Source organism: Esox lucius, chromosome 14, assembly GCF_011004845.1.
Source record: "Esox lucius isolate fEsoLuc1 chromosome 14, fEsoLuc1.pri, whole genome shotgun sequence".
NCBI classification, from domain to species: Eukaryota; Metazoa; Chordata; class Actinopteri; order Esociformes; family Esocidae; genus Esox; species Esox lucius.
Window position 1 is genome coordinate 17,915,786 of NC_047582.1, and position 9,089 is coordinate 17,924,874.

The 9,089-nt window shown below is 36.7% G+C and overlaps 1 protein-coding gene across 4 annotated transcripts in view; it reads right to left on the reverse strand.

Moving 5' to 3' along the window:
- The window catches only part of znf618 (zinc finger protein 618), a 49,679-nt gene extending 41,736 nt beyond the window's left edge, over nt 1-7,943 (reverse strand). For all 4 annotated transcript variants that reach the window (XM_010877772.3, XM_010877773.4, XM_010877774.3 and 1 more), the window contains exon 1: nt 7,648-7,943. The gene's annotated coding sequence lies outside the window, so the exon portion shown is untranslated. The remainder of the gene's footprint in view (nt 1-7,647) is intronic.
- Between the last annotated feature and the right edge of the window lie 1,146 nt (nt 7,944-9,089).

Below are 9,089 nucleotides of genomic sequence, written 5' to 3' on the forward strand. Positions count from 1 at the left end.
TGAAATTGGTTATGATTGTTTTTCCTGTTCCGAAAATGTGCTGACTATCCTCCTTTGTATTTGTCTTCTTTTGTCCCGTTTCCTCTTGCTTTGTCGTGTTTTTTCCCATAACATATGTTTAGACCCATAACATTTCTCAAAATGCACAGACCTAAATCAAGATGACCTACTGTGACTATTATAACACCAGGATGCCTTTAAATTAGTGTATCCCAAATGTTCACGCATGATTGTAGACCATGTCCTATTATAGTTATTGTTTAACCACCTCTATTTCTTTGCGCCCACCGTGCATTAAAGACCTATTCCTTAAAGAATATTTTTCCTTAAAGAATTTTGAGTTTGCATGGGTATGTACACCTAGCCTTAGATTCATTAGACTAATTAGTCACATTTAAACGTTTTACATGGTAGAAATGCATGCCTTGGTATGGATTTGTCCATACCGTATGTTCCACAATAGAATAGAGCATGGATTGTGGCCTTGTAGTATTAGGTTGTATTAAGTTGCTGCATAAATGCACATACATACTACAACAGGCAAATTAAAAAAGTGTGTTTATTTTTCGTTTTCAATGCCAATAAAGCACTGCACGCTTTCTGTAACCAAAGACTATTGGAGAAATGAAAAAGGGAGTTGCCTTTGAGTGTGATTTTAGTTTTTGTCCAAGACTAGGCTAAATCTGTCCACAAAACCAGCCCAAAATGTTGTAAAATTTTCTGGATTAAAAACTCCACTGTTGAAGGATCATGGGTCAGGCTGTGAATCTATAAGCAAATCAACAACAAAATGCATAAATGAGGAAATGGGTACAAAATAATAAGTGCCTCCAAATTAACATAATTGGATCTATAATCAGAAAGTTAAGGGTACATCACAACAGCAAAAGGCTGTTCCTCAAAATTCTGAAGACTTGTGAGAGAAGCCACAGAGAGGGCAACAATCACTATGAAGGAGCTACAGAGCACAGTGGCTATGAGTGGATTATTACTAATATCATGCCGCAAGCTCTGCATAACACTGGCTTGTATGTTAGGATAGCAGGAAAGAAGCAGTTACACAAAAGGTACTGTCTGAAAGCACATCTGAAGTCTTTTTGGCCAAAAGAGTAGTGTGGTACAAACCTAAACATACCATATTTTATGTTTTTATACTATTGTATTTTTATATTTTCTTTGTAAAGCACATTGAATTGCTTCTATGTAAGAATTGTGCAATACGAATAAACTTAACACTAGAGGTTGACAATGAAACGGGACTCCAGCAGGTCCTGGAGGATTCTGTCAGGAACAGGAGTGAATTTTAAGTCAAGTGCCGGGACAGGTTCAACTGTCCACATGAACAGACAGTACCGGAATAATTAAAAAAAATTCCGGACAGCGTCAGTGGATCCAGCCAAGAAGAGAGAATGTGCCTGCCTGCTGTTAAATAGCGTAGTGGTTGGACAGGTGGACAGTCATGCAGGCAAACAGGGCATTAGGAGTTGTTTAGATTTAAATTAAACTTTATTTTCATTGAACAGTACAGTACAATGAAATGCAGGTAGCATCTAACCAGAAGAGCAAAAGCGCAGAAAAAGTATTAAGTATATTATAAGAGGAATATATAGATGCAGTACAAATGGCAATACAAAATGTGTAATTAAGGCAAATGGAGGAGGGCAGAAAATGTACAAGTATTAAATATAGTGTATGTTACAAGTGGGATAAATAGTTGTGCCGACCACAAATGGCAATTCAAAATTACATTCCAAATGTGCAATTGAGGCAAACTGAAGGAGTTATTTACGATAGACTAAAACTTTGTGTGATATTGCAATGGAAAAACTGCACCGGCGACAAACATATTGCTCTCGTTCTTGATTTACATAGCGTAGTTCACATGGTGTAGTGGTTAGCTATTCAACTGTCTATTTGTTTTCTAAAGTAACTAACCAACCATGGATTGATTCAAGTCATTGTTTTCAATATAGGTATTGCATTGCTATTAACTAACCATCCCAAACATAGCAAAGTGATTAGAAAAGTGGACTGTCATGTTGGCGACCAAGGATTGATCCTCGCCATGGACCAAACAAATTAGACATCAATATTTGTTCATATTGCTCTTGTTGTTTACATAGTGTATTTCACTTGGCGTAGTGGTTAGCTATTCAACTGTCTATTTGTTTTCTAAAGAAACAAACCAGCCATGGAGTGATTCGAGTAATTGTTTACATTATACGTAATGTATAGCTATTAGCTAGTCATCTACAGTAATCTCTTTCAAATTTAACTTGTTGAATGTAATGTAGCAATCCTGTTATACATGTTGTTGGTTTGGATGTTAACTAACGTAGGGAACCGTTTGACTAATTGGTTTGACAAATGGACACCACATCTCTACACACGTATCATGTGCACCCACATCCGCTGTTTCAATAGCATGGTTAAAGACGCCATCTGTCACAACTGCGGATACAATCCAGCTTGGACAACAATTCATCCCTTCTAATGGCGGGCTGACAGAACTAGGCTTGCCTGGTTCCTTTTCTTGTTTATATACACTCACCTAAAGGATTATTAGGAACACCTGTTCAGTTTCTCATTAATGCAATTATCTAATCAACCAATCACATGGCAGTTGCTTCAATGCATTTAGGGGTGTGGTCCTGGTCAAGACAATCTTCTGAACTCCAAACTGAATGTCAGAATGGGAAAGAAAGGCAATTTTGAGCGTGGCATGGTTGTTGGTGCCAGACGGGCCAGTCTGAGTATTTCACAATCTGCTCAGTTACTGGGATTTTCACGCACAACCATTTCTAGGGTTTACAAAGAATGGTGTGAAAAGGGAAAAATATCCAGTATGCGGCAGTCCTGTGGGCGAAAATGCCTTGTTGATGCTAGAGGTCAGAGGAGAATGTGCCGACTGATTCAAGCTGATAGAAGAGCAACTTCTTCAACTTCAAGAGCAGCAAAGCATTTGTGAAGCCACAACACGCACAACCTTGAGGCGGATAGGCTACAACAGCAGAAGACCCCACCGGGTACCACTCATCTCTACTACAAATAGGAAAAAGAGGCTACAATATGCACGAGCTCACCAAAATTGGACAGTTGAAGACTGGAAGAATGTTGCCTGGTCTGATGATTCTCGATTTCTGATTAGACATTCAGATGGTAGAGTCAGAATTTGGCGTAAACAGAATGAGAACATGGATCCATCATGCCTTGTTACCACTGTGCAGGCTGGTGGTGGTGGTGTAATGGTGTGGGGGATGTTTTCTTGGCACACTTTAGGCCCCTTAGTGCCAATTGGGCATCGTTTAAATGCCACGGCCTACCTGAGCATTGTTTCTGACCATGTCCATCCCTTTATGACCACCATGTACCACTGATGACCACTGATGGCTACTTCCAGCAGGATAATGCACCAAGTCACGAAGCGCAAATCATTTAAAATTGGTTTCTTGAACATGACAATGAGTTCACTGTACTGAAATGCCCCCCACAGTCACCAGATCTCAACCCAATAGAGCATCTTTGGGATGTGGTGGAACGGGAGCTTCGTGCCCTGGATGTGCATCCCACAAATCTCCATCAACTGCAATATGCCATCCTATCAATATGGGCCAACATTTCTAAAGAATGCTTTCAGCACCTTGTTGAATCAATGCCACGTAGAATTACGGCAGTTCTGAAGGCAAAAGGGGGTCAAACACAGTATTAGTATGGTGTTCCTAATAATCCTTTAGGTGAGTGTACTATTAGTGATGTGACAAATGGACAAATTTCCTTAATGTTTCAAAAAGCATTTTTTTGTAATAGTTTTTCTGTTAAAACAATAGGAAACAATCAAATTAACTGGAACATACTTGTTATCGCCTAATTACAACATAAAAGAGGCACTAGAATAAATTCAGTTAGAACATCTGTGTGGCAATAATTAAGAGAATATCAACTGAATATATATTTAATTTTTTGCCTTTAACAAAACGCACTGGTCCATAAATATATTTATAATAATATTTTAGTACCTACATTAAATGATGTGATAAACACTTCATTATTTTTAACATTGTGGCACCTATTAAACAAATAATATATAGGCATAAAATATACATTATATTTTACATTACATTCTGCCATTCTATTAGTAAACAGGCTGTAAAAAAAGGAAAAAATTCAAACATTAAGAACTGTAATTTCTATACCTAAAATTCACAGATTTCCCAAGATTTTCTGGCCTGGCCTCACTTAAACCAAATTTGCTTTCAGTAGTTATTATTTGACAGAAATATAAGTATTATATCAACTTTTTAAATAGGAAGTGCAGCTCATCTTTTTACAATGTGGCCAGCTGTGAAACACAATATTTGATGGGGATGGGGATGTTTAGCAATGAAGTCCAACTCTTTTGACATATCCATGTATTGAGCTCTCATTTTATAATGATCGACAAATTAACCCATCACAGTATCAAAACAGATGTGGGTTTGTTTTCTATGAAATCTACTGCCCAAAAATAAATAACTTTCTCTGCTACTGCACTAGATTCTCTGCTACTGCACGCTTCAATCGAGGCACGTGCTGTTAACAGGAAGCACCATCCCATTTCATATTAATTGGGGAGTTGATGCAACCTGCATTGGAATGAAGCCATTTTCATACATTCAAATATTTGACAGCCTTAATACTGAATAACACTTCAATAGCAATAGTATGAAATAATTTAATATGAATGCTTATGTCTAAAGACGGCACTTTGTATTCCTTGTTATTTTTATGCCAGAGTTAGCATAGGTGTCAGCTTAACTTTGAGAGTACAGAGCCAGGCCCAGCAACTAGAAAATTCTAGACTTAATCATAAAATATAAAATATGCATCTAAAAAACTGTTTCGCTGTCAAATCTCTCCTGCACGTCATTCACACCATGACAACATTGTAGCTGACAGCCACTCTACAGACATCTCAAGCTTATATTTGCCAAGAAGGCTCTGCTTATTTTAAAGAAATATACATTTGTCTGCTATACACTACAGGGCCTTCCACAACGACTTTTCCGACCCCTTCATTTTCTCCAGATGTGTTACAGACTTTATAATGTTTTAGTTTTTTTTAATTGCCATCTACATCCCACAATGACAAAGCAAAAACAAGTTTCTACTATTGTGCCATTTATTTTGAAAAATATTCAGATCCTTTTTTGAGTAAATAAGAGAAGTGCCTTTGTACTGAAGCCACTCCAGCATTGTCTTGGCTTTCTACTTTATGTTGTTGTCAAGTTAAAGTTCTGCATAGTCAAAATCAGGTTCTTCAAGGACCTCTCTGTGCATTTTGCTGCATTCCTCCTTCACTGAATCCTAATCCGTCGCTCAGTCCAGGCCAATGAGACGCATCCCCAAAGCATGATACTTTCACCAACATGTGCACCATTGGGACAGTATTAGTTTGGTGATGACAGGTACCTTGTTTTTGATAGACGTAGCACTTGGCATTCAGGCCTAAGAGATTGATTTTGGTTTCACCAGACCAGATAATCTTTTTCCTTATGCTCTGTCCTTCAGGCGGGATGGGGTTTTGCCTTTTACTCCGGAGTGGCTTCTGTCTAGCCACTCAGCAATAAGGAACATTGATGAACATCTCCCATCTCTGCAGAGAAACTTTGAAGCTCTGTTAGTTGCCATAGATTTCATGGTCACCTCCCTGACCAAGGCCCTTCTTACCCAGTTACTTAGATTGACCGGACAGCCCATTCTAGGAAGGGTTTTGGGGATTCCATACTCCTTCCATTTCACAATGACAGAGCCTAACTTGCTTCTGACAACCTTCAACACTTCAGCCATTTTTTATAGCCTTTTCCAGATCTCAGGTCTATAAAGCTCCTTGGACTTCATGGCTTGTTTTTTTTTCCTAAAGCATGCACTGTGAAAGGTGGGACTTTTTAAAATCATATCCAAACAATTGAATTGGCCACTGGTGGAAACCATTAAAGTTGTAGAGACATTAAGGATTATCAAAGGAAACGAGGTTTCTGCACACAATTTGGAGTGATATGGAAAAGGGTCTGAACACTGAGAAGTATACAATATTAGTATACAGTAAGGTTTCTCACATTTCTTTCACATTTGTAGAAACATGTGTCCACTTTGTCACATTTTATTTTAAGACCATTTCCATCTTTGAATTCAAATCAAAAAGAAAAAAATAATGTTTTTGGGATGCTTAATTATTCTATCCAATAAATGTATTTTGCATCTACTGACCTTTTATATTAAGGTAACCAAATGTTGGATGCCCAAGAGCTACTACTTCCTCCCAGTCAATTTCAAAGCTGCTGATACCCAGACCCTGTGTGCAAATGTCTTTGGTTAAGGTGGATGAGGCTGGAAAAATGTGACCACTATCAAATGCATCTAAACAAGGACTGACAATCTCCTTCAGGTTTGGCATTACTTAACAACATACTTTGAATTTGAATATACAGTTTCCAAGATTAATTGTCAACAGCATAGATTTTGGGTTACAGAGAGTTAAGACAGCTGCACTGTAAAAAGGCACTGTAAAAAGGCATTTAGGCCCATTGTATCTTATTATTTTAATTAGAATAATGCTCATTAATAGGCAATTAAGGACATTGTCCCTACTAAGATATATAGTAGTCCAAACTCTAAGACAATAAATTAAGACATAAGTTGACACACCCTAAATCAAAGTGAAGCCTACAGTTAATCATATTCAACAATATTACAGTACTGCATGATACAACAAACTGGCTTCAGAATGAGGGAATATTGCAATGCATAGTGTACAATTCTTCGTTTTTCATGCACTCATACCAGCTTGTGTAATCTACCAAATATAGTCTATAGTAAGAATAAAAAGCAAAGACGGCATAGGACAGTTCCAAATTCACTGATTCAAAGCTTACCAATGTAGCCTTACTTTCAATATGCATTGGTTACAAAATTAATAATGTTATCTAGAAACATGGTGTCTAAACTACGGGTACAGTAAAACAGTTAAACAAGACAAATTAATTGGAATTTCTTAATTTCACAAAATAACTACCGACAGGTGGCGACAATTTCAGAATGAAATGAATTAAAATCCTATCCTCACAAAAACAGAAGTAGGAATTATATATTCGAAATTTGCAACATTGTCTTCCTGTAAACCGATTGAAACTGAACCAAATACCTTATGCTGAACAAGAAACAGTCACACGCCTCAATTGATGTGACCCGAATGCGAAAGAAAATGTAAGCAACATTCACAAAACATGGCTGCAAGGTTGTGTTTTCAGATTGTTCCTCCTCGTCCTTCGTGTAAGCACTGCTAATTTCCCACGCGCATTGAAAACTACAATTCATATCTTTTTATTTATGTATATATATTAATATTTATATATTACTGATTTAATGAAACACTTTATGCATCTAAGTTTCCTAGAAAACTTTCTTCGAAATCGCTGTCTAAAATCAACAGCTTATTTAAGCACCCTTTCCATTATAAACGCTTAACACATATGCATTAGCGTGAAAAGACACCTTCACTTTATTATGAAGAAACCAAGAACTGTAACTAAAACTATCATCAACTGCGCTCTGTGCAAATACAAAAAAAAGTAGGATTTCAAAATCAGAAAAAATATTATTTGACGTTACCTCCCAAAATGATGCAGCTCTGGTGAGTAGGATTGCTCGAGATCCAAAATCCTCAAAAAATAGTTATTCTTTCTAAAATTATCTAAATGAAAACTGATTTATTTTCGCGCTTACAACCTTGACATCTCCCGGCATGAAGCCATGTATGATTATGTTGACGAAGGTGTAAGTTAGGTTTGTCGACCGGGATAAATTTTGCCGTATTCAGGGTAGGCTATACGTTGCTGTTTCTCCAGTGGAAATTTTCGTCCGCCATCATACAAGGACAGATTCCGAAATTGCTGCTACGCCTGCTATTAAAAATTATTCTGGGTATAGTGAAAAAAGCTCGAACGACCATAAAATTGCGCAGGGAAAAAGTAGAGACTGTAAATCTCATGCAGAATTAAATTTTAGGATCTTATGTTTCGGTTGTATTGTATTTAAAATATATATATATTGTATGTATATTGTATATATTCCTACTTATATATGAAATGTCTTATATTTTAATAAATATTTTTACTATGTCTAAATTTGAATCACATGCATAATTACATTTCCCTGTCTGAAAATGTAGACGTTGTACTGGAGTTGAAACTAAGTAAAAAAAAAGTATATGTATGTATATATATATATATAGCATATTTGCTGAAAAAACATTTAAGGAATGTTATGAATGGTTGTTTATTTGCTAATATTATTATGAATTGTTGTTTACTTGCTTACAGTAGGACTACATCAAAGCTAAAAGTAGTAGGGTAATAGCATTAGATGAGAATCCTGACTTTCTTAGTTGGCCAACAATTTAGAAGATTTCAAATTCAAAGGCTGTGTTCGAGAGGATCAACCCGGCACGGAATCATGGGTAAATTGTCACTTATTGCCTGATCTACACATAATAGTGAGTTCTTTTTCATGTTGCAAGGTGACTTGTAGATCAGTCAGTAGTCGTCTGCAGTAGTTTTGATCCCCTGAACACAGCCAGAGAGTGTAGTCTGAGGATTTAAACCAACTTTGGCATTGTCATAGAGGAGGTTGGTAAGAGTGATGTTTAACAGGATAAAGACGGCTGCATGCAACTGCCGACTGACTTCTCTACAAATCACCTTGCATCATAAAGATACAGATTAGTTATTATAGATTAGTCAGTCAGTTACAATTCAACCATGGTAAATTGCGTTTCTGATCCTCTCGAACCAGCCAGGGGTTTGCTGCATTCAAAAACAATTGGGAATTTACCGATATAAAGAGGGAAATACGGGATTGATAAAAAAAAATTTTTCATTAACACAGTCAATATATATGACTGACTAATCTAAAAATTAGATACCAGATATATTACAGAAAGGAAGTTTTATGTATGTCAATGGTCAATTAATGGAGGAACTAGTATCAGAGTAGTTAATTCACTCCAGTGTTAAATTGCTTACATTTATCACATTCAGACAAAATCTGGGTAT